Source organism: Mixophyes fleayi, chromosome 10 (assembly GCF_038048845.1).
Source record: "Mixophyes fleayi isolate aMixFle1 chromosome 10, aMixFle1.hap1, whole genome shotgun sequence".
NCBI lineage: Eukaryota > Metazoa > Chordata > Amphibia > Anura > Limnodynastidae > Mixophyes > Mixophyes fleayi.
The window spans coordinates 50,981,916-51,002,061 of NC_134411.1; positions in this window are offsets into that span (position 1 = coordinate 50,981,916).

A 20,146-nucleotide genomic window follows, 5' to 3' on the forward strand; every position below is an offset into this window, starting at 1 on the left:
GATTATCTATGACAATTATCTACAGATAATCTCTGGTAAATGGAGACGTATTATAATGGACAGAGCTGCTAATAAATATTGCATGTTAACAACACCAAAAACAATACAAGCTTAACTGAAACAATTACCTTGATGGATATCTACAATGTCTTCCTCAGTCACTCTTCTCTTCTTGTGAGCTATTAATTGTTTGGAAATAAAAGGAACATATTATTACAATTATTTAAAAATGGATGTACAACACCTAATTTATAATAGCTTTTTGTCTGCTAGGAGATAATTGCAGATAATTAGTTATTCTTCTCAGTTATATGCTTTTAATATTTCTATTGCATATCTAGGAGACATTTTTTAAACTACTATAATGTAGTTATGGTAGACAAACAATGTTGTTGATCTACACCGAAAAATGACTATAATAGATAGATAGATAGATATCTGCAATGTTATGTATTGGAAAATATACAATGCCTTTTTTACTTGGTTCACCACTTTGGCAGGAACAGGAGACTTTGTTGAACGCCAATCTTGTTCTGTAATAAAAAATTACTGAAATAAGCTTTACATTGTTTTGGGGGTGTATCTTATTCTTTATAACAAGTACTTCAAATTTTTGCCAGTATTAGAAGACGTTCCAAAAACTTCCACTGCGGCTTGAGTTTGCAATTGTGATGTCACAAAAAGTAGTTTTTAGACAGAAAAAAAAAAAATTATTAAAAAGACTTACTAAAATGATACTTCAATATACATAGCCAAATCTACCACCATGAACATTACATTTTTAAACATAATCAAAATTTGCCATTTGATACCTAAATTTACTGCCATATTAATTAATGTTTACATCAATATTAATTTATGTTCATTTTTTGAACTTTTAAAAAAAATTAACATAAATTGAATTTTATATATTTAAACAGACCAAAATTTAAAATATTCAACCAACCTTTACATTAGTGTAATAACTTTTATGAAGCAAGATATTCATTCAATATTGATTGCAATACAAATAAGAGGTCTACACAAACATACGTCTTGCATACTGTTATATATATATATATATATATAGTGATTAGACAAAACGGCGCTCAGTGAAAAACCACAAAATGTACTCAGAGTGCTCTATATTAGAACAATAAATCACATACAGTAGGCTGCTTCACTTCCAGGGCACCAAATGCAGATGCAAGAATCCTATATAAACATAAGAAGAGAAGCGCCAAACATAGTCTGATACCATAACATTTAAAGCATAATAGATAATTGACCAGCAGTGTTTTAACTTCTGCTTTCTTTTGCAGCAAAACAGGTGCTAATCAGTTCCCAATGCAAAGGTTTGTCTCTGCACAGCAACACAATGGAAACAAAAGCATTACAACAGTTTGGTGGATTACAGTGGTCTTTAACAGACTCCACTCACCACCCTTGCGTCTGGAGCCAGGGAGGACGGCTGTGTCTTAGCTGTCCTACAGATCCCACGATGACACCACTTGTGAGAAAGTACACCATTCACAGGAATCGGACACAGGTATGCCGATCCATTTAGCTGTTTATTAGCAGTTGTCAGGATGGTAAAACAGCTCCAATGCTGGTACAGCAATCATACCCAGTAACAGTGCACGAAAATCCACACCACCTACATCTGGCTAGGCATTACTTCGCTGTCTACTCGCCGGCCATTTACTGGCATCGGTGGTGCCACCCACACATACAGACAGTGTCTTTATCCTCCACCCCAAACACTACAAACAAATCACAGCAAACCAATCACACCCATGTGGAACACCTGTGTGTGTATGTGCTCAAAGAGGAACTTAGAGAAAACTTAACCCTGTCTACAGCCTGCTGCTGCAGACTAACTGTGTTCCTACCTGTCCCCTTGCAGGAAACTGTGGCAAATATCCTTTTTTGCCACATAATAAATAAATATATATATATATAATGTGTGAGCGTGTGTGTCTTACTCTGTGATATTTCCACCAGTGTGTTTATTATTGCATTTTTATATTATTTTAAGCCACAACACAATATATTGGCGCTACAGGAATAATTTTAGATGCTAATCACTTATGTATCTTTATTGCTAGGGCATCAAATACATTATAAATATGAGCAATATATTGATATTACGAATCATATATTGGGAGCAAAATATATGTGTCACTATTTTACAGATTATTAATAGGTCACATTTACAGCAATTGTTTTAGAAACTAAAAAAGATTATTATGGTGACCAGGAGTTGTTTGCGGTATTGTTGTGTTGATTAATAAATTTGAATGTTTAATTACTGTTGATTTATGAAAACTAAAATTGTGCTAAGACATTTTTTGAGGTGAACTATGTAAAGGGTGGCTGTAACTATTGTAGTGTTGATTTTTCATTATCTTTAGAAAAGCAGTTGTTTGCAAAAATATATGTTACGATAACTGTGGCCAGGAGTATTTGTTTTTTTCAAACATTGTACTTATCTTTGAAAAAAACGTAAGAAAAATATAGTGAATATTATTGCATTTGTTAAAAAAGTCAATCGTTAGCTGACTTCAATTTGTACAGTAAAATATGCTATCTAAGTTGGGTAATCCATAAATGAATAATGTGTATAATGTGTATGTGACTGGACCACTGATAAATAACTTCTGGTATGAATTTATTTAAAGGGCATAGTGCAGGGCACTTATTTATATAATTGCATATGCACTTATTTTTTATATTGTATATATTCTGAGATAGGAAATTATGAAACTCATTTTTCCTGTTTTAACCCTACTAAAGGAGATGCCTTAGTTCTGATGCATTTATCTGATACAATAGGCATTTGTGGATGGAGGTCTTTGGTGTAGTGGGATGTGTTTTGTATGGAAATGTCATTGTGTGGGATTTGTAAGGTTACTAGTGGACACCTCCAATTAGGCATATGTGGAAGGGAGTCTGATAGCAGGAATTGCTAACAAAGTTTTGTGATGAAGTGTCGTGCCTGCTCTGGCCAAAGGCCCAGCAGGGGGTCGTTACTGTGTGGCCTTTTGTCCAGAATGAATTTCATAGAGAAGCGCAAATTTTGTTAGCTTTGCAATGCATGTAAATCCATGTTTGTATAAATAAAGTACATCCTGATGCTAAAAATAGCCTGTGTCTGAACTGTATAAAAGGCACTAGTTTGTATTTGAAACTTGTTCTTCTGAATTCGTCTGACCTGCTCACTGGTACCTTCCACCAGTGTGAGCAAATACACATCTTGCTTCAAAGACCTGCTTGAAAACATCTTCAATATTGCTGTATTCCTGTGACCTGCAGATTAGACCTTAAATCTAATTCCTTTTCTGGCTGTTCTGAGGTTTGGACCCAAGCTTTCCAGTACCACCGCTCTGCCTGCTACCCATGCAGCCCTGGTCAGTGTGATAGGCCAGGGGAAATCAACCCACAGCAACCCTGATCTATAGTGAGAGGTCAGGAGTACCAGTCCAGGTACACCAGCAACGAGGTACGCTAACAGCGTCAGTTACCCAGAAGGAACGTGGTTCTGAGTGCCATAGAAGGAGCTCAGTGGTGGCAGCAGGCCCCTCTCACTTCGGCAGGAGGGGCGTATTCGGAATAACGAAAGGGGACGGTGGCAAAGTAAGCCCAGCCGGTACCCAGCAACAACACACAGGGTGGCATAGGCGGTCCATCCTGTCACAGTGTATATATTCTTAAACAGTTTAGATCATACTTTCTCCTTCTGCATTCCTCTGGCCCTTCTGTCCTCGAGAAGAACCCAAATCTAAAAAAATATAAAACAGGCCCTAGACAAATACATCTTTACCTACTAACTATTTTGTCATTGAAAGTCAAGTGAAAATAAAAACATAATTAACTTTGATTGTCTTTACTACTAATAACAGTTAGATATTTTGTATTAGTTTTTATATTTATCTGAATTTAGGCCCAATTTACGCTCAATTTATGCCCTTTGCGTCTCTTCAGAGGTGTGCCTTATCTTCTTCCTCAGTTTTAAATGAAAATATTTTTTAGTAATCATATAAGTAAATCCTATAAAAAATTTTTAAAGACTTATTAAATTAAATATACCTTGCGGCTGGAAAGTGGAGGTTCCCAGGGTGTCCACTGTCCCTTCCACAAGATCAGCACTGAGAATCTGATGCATTGTCTCCTCCCACAATTTGAATTTGATGCGCAGTGCCACCTGTGCCCCTGGCATGTCTTGCAACTGTTGCCATCTTTGCTTTTGTGGTGCGCTTACAGTCCCGAAAGCGCTTCTAGCAAACTTCAACAGTTCTGGCGCAAACTCCAACAGCTGACACTTCTGAAGCTATTTGGCTCCAAATCTTTGATTTCAGTTTGTGGGAGGTCTTTTGAGCATTTGCACCGATAAGTGTTTCATAGTGCAGTAACCAACCAACAAGGACATCATTCTCCTCCTCTGTGAAGCGCCTTGATACTGCTGTTCTTTCATCGTCATCTTCCTTACTGTCATCTTCCTGATGTGCTTGCTGTCTTCTTGTAGATGGTTGAACGCTGATGAAAAATTGCTGTCTTCTTTGCTCTTCTCGACGCTGTGCATGGTTCTCTGCCCATTCTTCTCCACTACAAACAATTTCCTCTTGGCTGTCCTGTTGAAAGAGAGAATCCCTAGACATGGCCGCTCTTTAAAATTTTACTAATATTAAAAAAGGGAATTAGCTTAAAAATAAAAGAACTACCTAAATACACTGATTAATTTATTAATTATGTGTTATTTTAATATAAATACCTATCCTATACTAACCATAAAAAATTATTTGGGTGTAGATTAAGAAATATATTGTATTAACTAATCTGCAATATAAAAACAGGTACTATACTACAATGGTACAAAATAGTAACCTAAGCTATAATGGTATAATTCTTTACAACTAGGTTAATAAATATATTACTTTTACCTATATGCAATATAAATTCCTATCTTATAGCACAATTTAAATAAATGATATTGAAGTAGGTTAAGAAATAGTATATTGCCTATTCTGCAATATAAAATCAGATACTATACTGCAATGGGACAAATCTAGAACTAGGTTAATAAATTCATTACTTTGACCTATATAAAATGCTATCCTATACTCCAATTTAAATAAATGATTGGGCATGAGATTAAAAAATATATTATATTACCTAATCTGCAATTTTAAAAAAAATACTATACTACAAATAAATGTAAAAATTATTGGGCACTAGGTTAGATGAAATACTGGGCCTATTTGATATTTTATTTTTAACAGGAAACAGGAAAAAAATTATTTTGCATATATGACTCAGAAACACATAAAAAGAAAAGCTATGTTATGTGAAGACCAAATGTGGACCTGTAATTCTAAAAAGCAAAGGTGGGAGGCATATGAAATGCCCCCAACAAAGTTAAATAAACCCCTTATCACAAAAGAATATTGCAATGTAAGTCAGAGCAATATACAGACTCATAAAAGGGGGAATCAAAGCACATCTGTTATTCAAATGCATCCTGTAAGAGAAATAACAACTGGTGACGGTGAAAAGTGGACTATGCATTGTTACAAGCCTCAGCGGTGCCCAGTCGCCGCGACTCTCCTACCTGCATCCCGGCCGTCGCTATGACGACTGGGACTTCACTTCCGGGGGCCAGCCGACCGCTGCCGTAGCAACGGTCGGACGCTTTTCAGGTCAGCGCCGTGTCCCGGCATTACCGGCAGCTGGGCGTGTGCGCAACAGTATGGCAAGCCTGCGGGCTAATTTATCAATTATCAGGTCAGCAAGTGTGCAATTACAGAGCTAAGCTCTGATTGGAGAGTCTCTGTATATAAGGCAGGAAGGGCTTAGCTTCCCTGCCGGTTATAGTTTCCAGTTCATTGTGTTGCTGCCTGCTGCTGTATTCCTGGTGTTAAGCCTTTGGATCTCTGATCACCATGTATGACCCCTGCCTGTCCTCTGGATTTGCCTTTTTCCTGTGCCACTGACAATGTCACTCACCGGACTGTGAGTGCTTCTTCCCGGACATTTAGGAACCGTGGCCGTCCGCCATCCTGAGGGTCTGCGCATGCGCAGCCCTTTCTAACCCTTCAGTGTATGTTCCTTTAACTTAATTGGCAGATCAGGCAACACTCCCTATATTAAGCACCTGTGGTCACTACCACGTTGCCTGATCTTGGAGTCTCATTCCCCATGAGCCTCTGAAGGTGTTCCTGTGTTTCCTCGTGTATTCAGCGCTGCTGATTCCTGTGGTTTCCAAACCACTTCTACCTACTGTGGTTTCCAAACCACTTCTACTACTGTGGTTCCCATACCACTTCTACCTTCCTGTGATTCCTATCCGCTGCCTCCGTGCACTACAGTCTTCAAGCCACTTCAACTCTATCATATATCATTGTGACTGTTAGCTGATTCCTATCCGCTGCCTCCGTGCACTACAGTCTTCAATCTACATCTACTCACCTGTGCATCATCGTGACTGTTAGCTGATTCCTATCCGCTGCCTCCGTGCACTACAGTCTTCAACCTGCAACTCGTCTGTGTTTCATCATGACTGTTGGCTGATTCCTATCCGCTGCCTCTGTGCGCTTCAGTCTTCAGCTCATCTCAACTCTCCCGTGTTTCCTCGAGACTGCCACTACTATTGCTATCCGCTACTCTCCGTGATCATCAGTACCAGCTCAACTCTGCTCTCCCGTGTGCCATCGTTACTGCACCTTCTGGTTGCTATTGGCTACCTCCGTGTGTCCGCAGAGCTCTGCTGCCGCTTCTCCTCATCTCTACTCGTCCTTCAACTGCGGATCCACTCTCCATGCTTTCCTGTGTTCCCGCTGGTCTCTACCCGCCTGTCAGCATTGGATTCGTGTCTCACTACTTACCTTCCAGCTAGACCATCGCTATTCTTCAGGGTCCTCCAGGAGTCCAGTTCCACACTCTACTGATTCCTGTGTATTCGTTTCCCTGCTGGTCTACCTACCTGTGCGCTCCACCTACTTGACTACCGCTTCACCCATCCAGGGACTTCGCTTCCTGCCGGCCTCCTGCCGTTCAGGTATCTCTGCACTCCTGTCTGACAGCCTGCTTCTGAACCACGGTATGCATACTTCTCATTGACTGTGCTGGTGTATTGCATATCTTGCTGGACTGTGTTGGTTCTTCTCTGGAGTTGTTATCCGCTGAGTCTACTGCCATCATTGACTGTGTTATCTTGTGCCGGATTACCTCAAGAGACTTTCTATTATTACAGTGCTGTTCAGTCATTTATATATTGTGCATATTATTGTGGATCAAGTTTAAGGTGCCCGTGTATCTCCTGTGTTGCAGTCTCTCCCCGTTCTCCTCCTCACATATATATTCAGTGGTACAACTTGCTAGAGGCAGACCACTGATCCCTGTTTCCTGTGTCACTTGTTCCAGTACCCTTTCACATAGCAGTGGTACAACTTGCTAATGCAGACCACTGACTCCCCGGATACCTCCACTTGGATTCCATTCCTTCACTCAAGACAGCGATACAACTTGCTATCCGCAGACCGCTGACTCTCATCACCTCCTCGTTTCTGTTGGACATTCCTCCTCACTATAGCAGTGGTACAACTTGCTACCGCAGACCACTGACTACTTTCACGTGTCCTTTGTCCATACAGTTCCTCGTGTATTATTACCTCCATATTACCAGTGCTGCTAGTCATAGACTTTCCTGAGCATCTCATCATCTGCTATTTTCTGTTCCGTGATCACCCTGCTACCAGAGTACCATAATACCACCTATATTGCTCTGGTAAGCCTATCACCTGGTGATCCCTGGGTAAAGACTCCTAGTGCCCGTGACAGTAAGATCAGGCCATGACAGACCCAGATACGGAACCTACAGCCAAGGAGATGCTGCAGCATCTGGTCAGCCGTGTGGAGCAACAGGATGCTCGCCAACAGCTGTTACTTCAATGTTACCAATCGTTAACCTCCCAAGGAACATCTGGACAGACTGTTACAGCTAATATTGAAGCTCCTGTGCTTTCCTCTGTTTCCCCAGTGCCATCCCAGGTGTCTACAGCTTCCACGCTTCACCTGCCTACTCCGTCAAAGTACGATGGAGACCCCAAAACTTGTAGGGGTTTCCTTAACCAATGCTCAGTTCATTTTGAGCTCCAACCTCAAAATTTTTCTACCCATCGTTCCAGAGTGGCCTATCTTATCTCATTGTTTTCTGGACAAGCTCTGGCTTGGGCCTCCCCTCTGTGGGAGAGAAATGACCCAATACTACAAGATAGTGCCAAATTCATTTCTACGTTCCGAAGTGTGTTCGATGAACCAGGTCGTGTGACCTCCGCTGCTTCCAGCATTCTTCGTTTACGACAAGGTCCTCATACAGTAGGCCAGTACGTCATTCAATTTAGGATCTTAGCCTCTGAACTTCAGTGGAACACTGAAGCATTAGTTGCCGCCTTCTGGCAGGGGCTCTCCGATAGAATTAAAGATGCACTGACTACCCAAGAGCTTCCTTCGTCACTAGAAGATTTGATCTCTCTTTGTCATCGTGTAGACATGAGATTTCGTGAAAGAGAATCTGAGAAAACAACTTCTGTGAAAGCACCTCTTCGTTCAACCCCTCAATTTCGTCCAGCTTCACCTTCTGTGATTCCCATGGAGATAGGACGTTCCAAATTATCTTTAGAAGAGAGGAAACGAAGAGTTAAGAATAGACTCTGTATCTATTGTGCTGATTCCACACATATGCTCAGCTCTTGCCCTAAGAAATCGGGAAATGCCAGGCCCTAACTAGTTCTGGAGAGGTGAAGTTAGGGTCCCTGGAGTCCTCTCCATCTTCTAGGAAATTAAAAGTCTGCGCTTTTGATGTTACGATTTCCTTTGCTACCAAATCCTTTGAGTCACAGGCATTGATTGATTCTGGAGCAGCAGGAAATTTCATTTCTAAATCCCTAGTGAATCAATGGTCTCTACCAGTGATTACTTTAAAAACACCGATTACTGTGACTGCTATAGATGGATCACGTCTCATCAATGGTCTCATCACCCAGAGTACGTCTCCAGTAACACTTCAGATTGGTGTGCTGCACCATGAAGAAATTTCGTTTTTAATTCTTCCAGTTACGACAAGTCCGATTGTCTTAGGCCTTCCATGGCTTCAGTGTCACTCTCCCCAGATTGACTGGCGCACTCCTCAAGTTACGTCTTGGGGAGCTGAATGTCATCATCGTTGCCTTTCTCAAGTTATTCCTCTTAGAGTACAGCAATCTTCCATCTCATCTTCCTCACCGGGACTCCCTCCTCAGTATGCTTCATTTGCCGATGTGTTTGATAAAGCTCAGTCTGAACGTCTTCCTCCTCATCGTTCTTGGGATTGTCCGATCGACCTTCTACCTGGCAAGACTCCTCCCAGGGGTCGGGTCTATCCACTTTCTTTACCTGAAACTCAAGCCACATCTGAGTACATACAGGAGAATCTCCAGCGAGGGTTTATTCGACCTTCCACCTCTCCCGCTGGAGCCGGGTTCTTCTTCGTTAAAAAGAAGGATGGATCACTACGCCCCTGCATAGATTTTCGTGGACTCAACGCCATTACTATCAAGAATCGGTATCCCATTCCGCTGATCACTGAGCTATTCGATCGCATCAGGGGAGCTCGGATCTTTACTAAGTTGGATCTTCGTGGTGCCTACAATTTAAATAGAATCCGTTCCGGTGACGAATGGAAGACAGCGTTCAACACCAGAGATGGGCATTACGAGTATCTAGTAATGCCTTTCGGGTTGTGCAATGCCCCCGCTGTTTTCCAAGGCTTCATCAATGAGATCTTTCGGGACTTATTATATGTATGTGTCGTTGTCTACCTGGACGACATATTGATCTTTTCACAGGACCTGCCTTCTCATCACCAACATGTGGCAGAGGTCCTCTCCAGACTACGGAAAAACTCATTGTTCTGTAAATTAGAAAAATGTTCATTCGAGTTGCCCCAGATTCCATTCTTGGGGTATATAGTTTCCGGAGTTGGCCTGAAGATGGATCCAGATAAGGTGAATGCTGTACTACATTGGCCCCAGCCAACTACTCTTCGTGCTATCCAGCGTTTTTTAGGTTTTGCCAATTACTATAGACGCTTCATTCAAGACTTTTCATCCATTGCCTCTCCTATTGTGACCCTGACTCGTAAAGGGGCTAATACTAAGCAATGGTCATCTGAGGCTCTCCAAGTCTTTCAAATTCTCAAAGAGTCCTTCTCCTCTGCTCCCATTCTTCGACAGCCTGATGTGACACTTCCCTTCTTCCTAGAAGTAGATGCCTCTAATGTGGGCTTAGGAGCCATTCTCTCCCAACGCTCGGAGCAACAAAAATTCCATCCTTGTGCCTTTTACTCTTGGGGTCTCCTGCCTGCAGAGAAAAATTATACTATCGGGGACAAGGAGTTGCTGGCTATCAAAGCTGCATTAGAGGAGTGGAGATACTTATTGGAAGGAGCTCGCCATCCGTTGACGATTTTCACGGATCATAAGAACCTGTCATATCTACAGTCTGCTCAATGCTTGAACCCTCGTCAAGCAAGATGGTCTCTCTTCTTTTCCCGTTTTGAATTAATTATAACCTTCAAACCAGCTGCTAAGAACAAAAAAGCTGACGCTCTATCTCGAGCTTTTGTGACGTCCTCTGACGTTGAAGAGGTTCCCAACCATGCTATTCTAGACCCCAAATGTATCTCGCTGGCTGCTTCGTCCACCAAAATGCTACCATTTGGGAAGACCCTCGTGCCTCCTACTCTGAGGAGGAAAATCCTTTCGTGGTTCCATGCCTCTCGTTTTTCTGGACACGCCGGTGAACATAAGACCCTTGAGATTCTCTCTCGAAGTTACTGGTGGCCTTCAATGAGGAGAGACGTCAAAGAGTTTATTGCTTCCTGTGATTTATGTTCTCAGTTCAAATCCTCCCGCAGAACCCCAGCAGGGTTGCTGCGACCACTACCCATTCCGTCCGAGCCTTGGACCCATATTAGTATGGATTTCGTTACTGATTTGCCACCTAGTAAGAATTATAATACTATTTGGGTAGTGGTAGACAGATTTTCGAAGATGGCTCATTTTGTCCCTTTGTCTGGTTTGCCTTCCTCGTCTACTCTGGCTGAACATTTCATTAAAGAAATCTTTCGTATCCATGGATGTCCGTCTGAGATTGTGTCAGATAGAGGAGTACAATTCGTTTCCAGATTCTGGCGGGCCCTTTGTAAAACCTTGGGCATACGATTAGCACTCTCATCATCTTACCATCCGCAATCTAACGGACAAACTGAACGGGTCAATCAAGATCTCGAGACCTTTATAAGGATGTTCTCTTCAGCCAATCAAGACAACTGGGTAGAATTGCTTCCTTGGGCTGAATTCGCCCATAACAACATGTACCATGAGTCATCATCCAAAACTCCATTCTTTGTGGTCTACGGTCACCATGCGTCTTTTCCGGAATTTCCTGCCCTCCCTCCCACCCAAGTTCCTGCTGTGGAGACTGCTTGTCAGACCTTCAAAAATATCTGGTCTCAGGTCAAAACCTGTTTAAAGAAGACATCTGACAAATATAAGTCTTTCGCAGATAAGAAGAGGCGGGCTATTCCACCACTAAAAATTGGAGATCGTGTCTGGTTATCTACCAAAAATATTCGTTTGAAGGTTCCATCTATGAAATTCTCTCCTCGTTTTATTGGTCCATATAGGATCATTCAAGTAATCAATCCAGTGTGTGTTAAACTTCTTCTTCCTAAGAATCTTCGGATTTCCAATGCCTTCCATGTGTCCTTGCTCAAACCTCTCATCATCAACCGTTTCTCGACTCCTCCTTCAGCACCTCAGCCAGTTCAAGTTCATCAGGAGGAAGATTTCGAGATTACTGAGTTATTGGATGCAAAAATTTCGCGAGGAGTTCTCCGTTTCCTCGTTCATTGGAAGGGCTTTGGTCCTGAAGAGCGTTCATGGATCAAAGCTGAAGATCTTAATGCTCCAGCTCTTCTGAAGAAGTTTTATTCCAAAAATCCGGACAAGCCCGGTTCCAGGCGTTCTGTGCCCACCTTTAAAAGCCACTGACACTGTCACTCACCGGACTGTGAGTGCTTCTTCCCGGATATTTAGGAACCGTGGCCGTCCGCCATCCTGAGGGTCTGCGCATGCGCAGCCCTTTCTAACCCTTCAGTGTATGTTCCTTTAACTTAATTGGAAGATCAGGCAACACTCCCTATATTAAGCACCTGTGGTCACTACCACGTTGCCTGATCTTGGAGTCTCATTCCCCATGAGCCTCTGAAGGTGTTCCTGTGTTTCCTCGTGTATTCAGCGCTGCTGATTCCTGTGGTTTCCAAACCACTTCTACCTACTGTGGTTTCCAAACCACTTCTACTACTGTGGTTCCCATACCACTTCTACCTTCCTGTGTATCATCGTGACTGTTAGCTGATTCCTATCCGCTGCCTCCGTGCACTACAGTCTGCAATCTGCAACTCGTCTGTGTTTCATCATGACTGTTGGCTGATTCCTATCCGCTGCCTCTGTGCGCTTCAGTCTTCAGCTCATCTCAACTCTCCCGTGTTTCCTCGAGACTGCCACTACTATTGCTATCCGCTACTCTCCGTGATCATCAGTACCAGCTCAACTCTGCTCTCCCGTGTGCCATCGTTACTGCACCTTCTGGTTGCTATTGGCTACCTCCGTGTGTCCGCAGAGCTCTGCTGCCGCTTCTTCTCATCTCTACTCGTCCTTCAACTGCGGATCCACTCTCCATGCTTTCCTGTGTTCCCGCTGGTCTCTACCCGCCTGTCAGCATTGGATTCGTGTCTCACTACTTACCTTCCAGCTAGACCATCGCTATTCTTCAGGGTCCTCCAGGAGTCCAGTTCCACACTCTACTGATTCCTGTGTATTCGTTTCCCTGCTGGTCTACCTACCTGTGCGCTGCACCTACTTGACTACCGCTTCACCCATCCAGGGACTTCGCTTCCTGCCGGCCTCCTGCCGTTCAGGTATCTCTGCACTCCTGTCTGACAGCCTGCTTCTGAACCACGGTATGCATACTTCTCATTGACTGTGCTGGTGTATTGCATATCTTGCTGGACTGTGTTGGTTCTTCTCTGGAGTTGTTATCCGCTGAGTCTACTGCCATCATTGACTGTGTTATCTTGTGCCGGATTACCTCAAGAGACTTTCTATTATTACAGTGCTGTTCAGTCATTTATATATTGTGCATATTATTGTGGATCAAGTTTAAGGTGCCCGTGTATCTCCTGTGTTGCAGTCTCTCCCCGTGCTCCTCCTCACATATATATTCAGTGGTACAACTTGCTAGAGGCAGACCACTGATCCCTGTTTCCTGTGTCACTTGTTCCAGTACCCTTTCACATAGCAGTGGTACAACTTGCTAACGCAGACCACTGACTCCCCGGATACCTCCACTTGGATTCCATTCCTTCACTCAAGACAGCGGTACAACTTGCTATCCGCAGACCGCTGACTCTCATCACCTCCTCGTTTCTGTTGGACATTCCTCCTTACTATAGCAGTGGTACAACTTGCTACCGCAGACCACTGACTACTTTCACGTGTCCTTTGTCCATACAGTTCCTCGTGTATTATTACCTCCATATTACCAGTGCTGCTAGTCATAGACTTTCCTGAGCATCTCATCATCTGCTATTTTCTGTTCCGTGATCACCCTGCTACCAGAGTACCATAATACCACCTATATTGCTCTTGTAAGCCTATCACCTGGTGATCCCTGGGTAAAGACTCCTAGTGCCCGTGACAGACAATTTGGCTTATTCCTTTGTTTCTGCTGATTTGCTTGTGACCTCGACCCCTGGCGTGTTTTCTGACGATTCTTCCTAGCAAGTGACCCCTGACCTCGGCCTGTTCTTTGGATTTGCTGTCTGCCATTACCCTCTGCTCCTGGTTCCCCGCAGCTGGTACACATCACATGACCCTCTGTAGTCTGCAGCCAAGTCTGTCCCCACCGCTAGGGGCTCCAGTGAACACCAGACTGTCAGAGCAGACTCCGGGTGGTGAAATACTGGCTGGAGGGGTTCCTGACATTATAAGCGGCCTAAAAACAGATGTTCCAGAGACGAAGTTGGGATGGATGAAAGCGGAACCAAATCGTCTCCTTTTCAAGCCCTAGCGGGTCATGTTGAGACCCTATACCAAATGGTCCGGGGATTGTCCCAGCGTTTGTCCACTCAAGAGGAGGACTCCCGGACTACATTAGCGATTTCCGGTCCCGTTGATGAACCCAAGTTAAACTTGCCGGACCGGTTCTCCGGAAATAGAGCCCTGTTCCGTAACTTTAAAGAAAGCTGCAAACTCTATTTTCGGCTGAAACCTTGATCTTCTGGTTCAGAACAGCAGAGAGTTGGAATTGTCATCTCCCTCCTGCAGGGTGACCCCCAGTCTTGGGCTTTCACCCTGCCGCAGTCTAGTCCTATTTTGCAATCTTTAGAAGCTTTCTTAAACGCATTGGGTCTCCTCTACGATGACCCAGATAGCGTTGCCACCGCTGATACTCATCTACGGGCCTTGAAGCAAGGCCGACATTCTGCAGAAGAATACGCTGCCGAATTTCGGCGCTGGTCCACTGACAGTGAGTGGAATGACCCAGCTTTACGCAGCCATTTCCGGTTGGGGTTATCAGAGCAAATAAAGGATTCCCTGGTACAGTACCCTTCACCTACTTCCCTAGAGGGACTTATGCAGTTCACAATCAAAATTGATAGACGCCTCAAGGAAAGAAGAACTGAGAAGGAAGCATCCACTCCCAGTACGTTCCTTTCCATGCCTCTTTCTAATATGGAAGCTGCGGAACCTATGCAGCTAGGCACTTATCGCCTCTCCCAGGAAGAGAGAACTAGGAAATGCACCTTAGACCTCTGCCTATATTGTGGAACCAAAGGTCACCTTCTGCACTCCTGTCCCAACAAGTTGGGAAGAACAGGCCTAGACAAGGTGGAAGAGATTCATCTAGGTCTGCAGTTCATTTCTTCCAAAAATGCATTAATAGTTCCCGCTCATCTTTCCTGTGGATCACACTCCTGTTACTTCAGCATTTATTGATAGCGGTGCCGCAGGCAACTCTCTGGATATCAGTTTTGCCAAGTCCATTGGATTTCCGTTCATAAAAGTGAAATCCGCTATCACTGTCTGCGGTTTGGATGGGGGTCCCTTACCTGGAGACAGGATTTTCTTCACGACTCTGTCCTTACGTCTTACAGTTGGGTCTCTTCATTCCGAAACCTTGTCTCTTCTCCTCATTGATTGCTCTTCCGTTCCACTAATTCAGAGTCATCCATGGCTTCACCTCCATAATCCTGTGATCGACTGGAATCTTGGAGAAATTACTCGTTGGAGTACTCACTGTTCTCAAAACTGTTTGGCCATGTCTCTTCGGCTCCTGCAGCCGCTTCCGGATCAACTGCCTTCTGCGTATCATGAATTCCAGGACGTGTTTTCCAAGAAGGTGGCAGATTCTCTACCTCCACATAGAGACTTCGATTGTGCCATTGATCTTCCAGGATCCAAGTTGCCCAAAGGAAGGTTATACTCCCTTTCTGGCCCTGAGACTAATGCAATGCAAGATTATGTGGAGGAAAACTTGCAGAAAGGGTTCATCAGACCTTTAAAGTTTCCTGCAGGAGCGGGGTGTTTTTTCGTGTCCAAAAAGGACGGTAGTCTACGCCCGTGCATCGACTATCGTGGTCTGAACAAGATCACCATCAAAAACACATATCCGCTTCCGCTCATATCTGTCCTGTTTGACCAGTTGAGGGATGCTACCCTATACACCAAGATTGATCTCCGAGGCGCCTATAATCTCATATGCATCAGGGAGGGCGATGAGTGGAAGACGGCCTTCAACACTCAATCTGGCCATTATGAGTATTTGGTCATGCCCTTCGGCCTGTGTAATGCACCTGAAGTCTTCCAGGATCTCATTAACGAGGTTCTCCGTGAGTTCCTGGGCCGCTTTGTGGTGGTATATCTGGATGACATCCTGATTTATTCCCAGTCTCTCCCTCAACACCGGGATCATGTCAAACAGGTTCTGCTTAAACACTGAAAACATCATCTCTTTGCTAAGCTTGAGAAGTGTGAATTTGATGTCAAGAAAGTGTAATTCCTTGGATATGTAATTTCTCCTGATGGATTCTCTATGGATCCTAGTAAAGTCCAAGCCACCCTGGACTGGGTACGTCCTACGAATTTAAAAGCGATCCAAAGATTCCTGGGCTTTGCAAACTACTATCGGAGATTCATTCGGGCATTCTCTGATCTTGTGGCTCCCGTCACTGCTCTTACCCGCAAAGGGGCAGATCCCTGTAATTGGTCTCCGGAGGCCATTGCATCTTTTGAAGCTCTTAAGAAAGCGTTCACTACTGCCCCGGTTCTCAAGCATCCTAATCCGCTGTTGCCATTTATTCTGGAAGTGGATGCCTCGGAAGTAGGCGCTGGTGCGCTCTTATCCAGTGGCGGATCCAGGGGGGGGCGATCGGGGCAATCCCCCGCCCTAGCAGAGACTTGCTGCCGGCGGCTGCACACTATATACAGGTCCGTCCAGCCGTGACAGGCAGGGACAGTGTGCTGCCCGGCTGCTCTGATTGTGTTTTAAACACAATCAGAGCGGCCGGGCAGCACACTGTCCCTGCCTGTCACGGCTGGACGGACCTGCACATAGTGTGCAGCCGCCGGCAGCCTTAGATGTTAGAAAGGGGACGGGGCCTAAATAGCCCCCCTAAATCGCCCCGCGTACAATAGATTTCTAGATCCGCCCCTGCTCTTATCCCAGAGGGACCATGGTGATCGTAAGGTGCACCCATGTGCCTTCTTTTCATCTGCCGAAGTCAACTATGATGTGGGCAATCGGGAACTTCTGGCAATCAAGTGGGCATTTGAGGAGTGGCACTACTGGTTTGAGGGAGCAGTTCATACAATTTTAGTCCTCACTGATCATAAAAACCTGTTGTACATTGAATCTGCCAAACGGTTAAACTCCAGACAAGCTCAATGGGCCTTATTCTTTACCCGTTTCAATTTCATCTTAACCTACAGACCCGTTTCTAAGAATACCAAGGCGGATGCTTTGTCCAGGAGCTTTCTACCTCATCAATTACCCACTGGTGAACCATCATCTATCATTCCGGCTTCAATCATTCATGCTGGCTTGACCCAGGATTTAGGAAACACCATACGTCAATTTCAGAAAATAGCCCCTTCTGAAACACCTTCGGGACGTCTTTTTGTTCCAGTGCATCTTCGCAGAGCAGTCCTCTCTGAGGCCCATGAGAACAAATCGGCGGGGCACCCGGGTATCTCCAAAACCCTTGAAATTCTTGCACGTTCTGTATGGTGGCCTTCCTTGTCCTCGGATGTTGAGAGCTTTATCCGCACCTGTGAGGATTGCGCAAAAAACAAAACGTCCGGAATCTCTCCGTCAGGTCCACTTATGCCCTTTTCCCCGCCTATGAAACCCTGGACACATCTGTCAATGGATTTTATTGTGGATCTGCCATACTCCTCAGGAAGCAACACAATTTGGGTAATTGTGGATCGTTTTAGTAAAATGTCCCATTTTGTTCCACTAACCAAGCTCCCTAGTGCTCAGGATCTGTCTGTGATATTTGTACAGCATGTTTTCCGTCTTCATGGCTTTACCATTGATATTGTTTCCGACCAGGTTCCCAATTTGTCACCCAATTCTGGAAGTTCTTCTGCAGTCTTCTGGGGATTAACATCAGTCTCTCCTCGGCCTATCATCCCCAATCTAATGGACAGACTGAGAGAGTGAACCAGTCAATGGAACAGTTTCTACGTTTCTACATCACAGAATTTCAAGACAATTGGTCTTTATTGCTTCCGTGGGCTGAGTTTGCATATAATAACGCCTCTCATTCTTCCACTCAAATCTCTCCTTTCTTTTGTAATTTTTGCTTCCATCCGAGATCAAATTCCTTGTCCTTGCTCAACTCTTCTGGTCTTCCGGAGATCCGTTCCACGGCTTCATACCTCAAGTCTGTTAGAAAAAAAGTGCATGCTGCATTAGTACGGGCCTATTTTCAGTCTAAAAAATGTGCAGACCGTCATCGGAAGGACTGTTCATTTAAGGTGGGGCAAAAAGTTTGGTTATCCACCCGCAATATTAAGCTCAGACAGCCTTGCCAAAAACTGGATGGTAGATTTATTGTCCCATTTCTGATCACCAAACAGGTCAATCCTGTCGCCTTTAGGCTAAAGCTTCCGCAGTCACTTAGGATGCCAAATACTTTCCATTGTCCTCTCCTGAAGCCTGCTATCCCTGCACGTAAGTCTAGGCTCCGTTACTTACGGAAATCTCAGCATGTCATCCCGTAGGGCCACAAGAAATTCCTGGTGGAGAAGATTCTGGACTCCAAAAAGGTCCAGGGGCAAATCCACTTCTTAGTTCAGTGAAAAAAGATCGTGGCCCGAAGGAAAGATTATGGATTCCGTGGGGACGATTGCATGCCCGCAAACTCATCGAAGAATTTTTCAGACAATTCCCTGGAAAACCTGGTTGTCGGGGTCCTTCGACCTCTCCTCAAGGGGGGGTACTGTTACGAGCCGCGGCGGTGCCCAGCCGCCACGACTCTCCTACCTTTGATGACCGGGACGTCACTTCCGGGGGGCCAGCAACGGTCGGACACTTTTCAGGTCAGCGCTGTGTTCCGGAATTACAGGGCAGCCGGGCGCGTGCGCTACAGTATGGCAAGCCTGCGAGCTAATTTATCAATTATCAGGTCAGCAAGTGTGCAATTACTAAGCTCTGATTGGAGAGTCTCTGTATATAAGGCAGGGAGGGCTTAGCCTCCCTGCCTGTTATAGCTTCCAGTTCACTGTGTTGCTGCCTGCTGCTGTATTCCTGCCGTTAAGCCTTTGGATCTCTGATTAACGTGTTTGACCCCTGCCTGTCCTCTGGATTTGTCTTTTGCCTGTGCCACTGAGTGTTTGGCTTATTCCTTCGTTTATGCTGATTTGCTCGAGACCTCGACCCCTGGAATGTTTTGTGATGATTCTTCCTAGCAAGTGACCCCTGACCTCGGCCTGTTCTTTGGATTTGCTGTCTGCCATTACCCTCTGCTCCTGGTTCCCCGCAGCTGGTACACATCACACGACCCTCTGTAGTGTGCAGCCAAGTCTGTCCCCACCACTAGGGGCTCCAGTGAACACCAGACTGTCAGAGCAGACTCCGGGTGGTGAAGTACTGGCTGGAGGGGTTCCTGACATGCATGAGTAAAATGGAATTAAGACAAATAGTAGAAGAATGTTCTAGTTACCAAACAAATTTGACGTATGCTTTGACTAAGTTAGGTAAAACTTACAAGTTGTTACACCCCACATTCTGTGATATAGTACAGTTATTTACTGCATTACTCACAACCACGAAAAGTGTTACGTTTTTTGAGGAAATAGACCAGAATTTGACGAGTGTGCCAGCGGACAGTGACAAGAAAAACATTGACAAAGCATAGAAAAATTTTAAGATGCACTTTAAAAAGTTATTTACTTGTAAGCCAGACTGGACTCGCATACAGGCAGTTAAACAAGAATATAATGAGTCAGTGAGAGATTATTATGGATGATTTTGTCAAGAGGCTGACCATTATGGTGGGTTGAAAGCAATTTTGCAGGAGAATAGTGTACTAGAATCTCTCATGTTGCAAACATTTTTAGACAGTCTTAAACCAAACATTAAAACTCGTGTAACCACAAGTGTGCTCATGTGGAGAAAGCATGAATTTCATGAATTGGTCCAGGAAGCACAAGCACATGAGGATAATTTAAATGCACAAACACAAAAGAAAGCCACTGCAGCACAAAATAAATTATTGAGTGTAAAATTGAAAGGTGCTTATAGGGCTACTCCAAATGTGCAGGGTTATAGACCCAGGTTTGATAAATCTGCAATTACATGCTACAATTGCCAAAAGAAGGGCCACTTTTCAAGGGAATGTACAAAACCAAGATAGAAAAGGTATCCTCAGGGTAAGTCTCATCAAGATGAGCAAACTGAGGGAGAGGAGATGCAATGACTTCCAAAAGCAACACCTGTGTTACAAATGCCAATTATTCAATGTAAATCCCAAGAGCCCACAGTTGATTTGGTAATACAG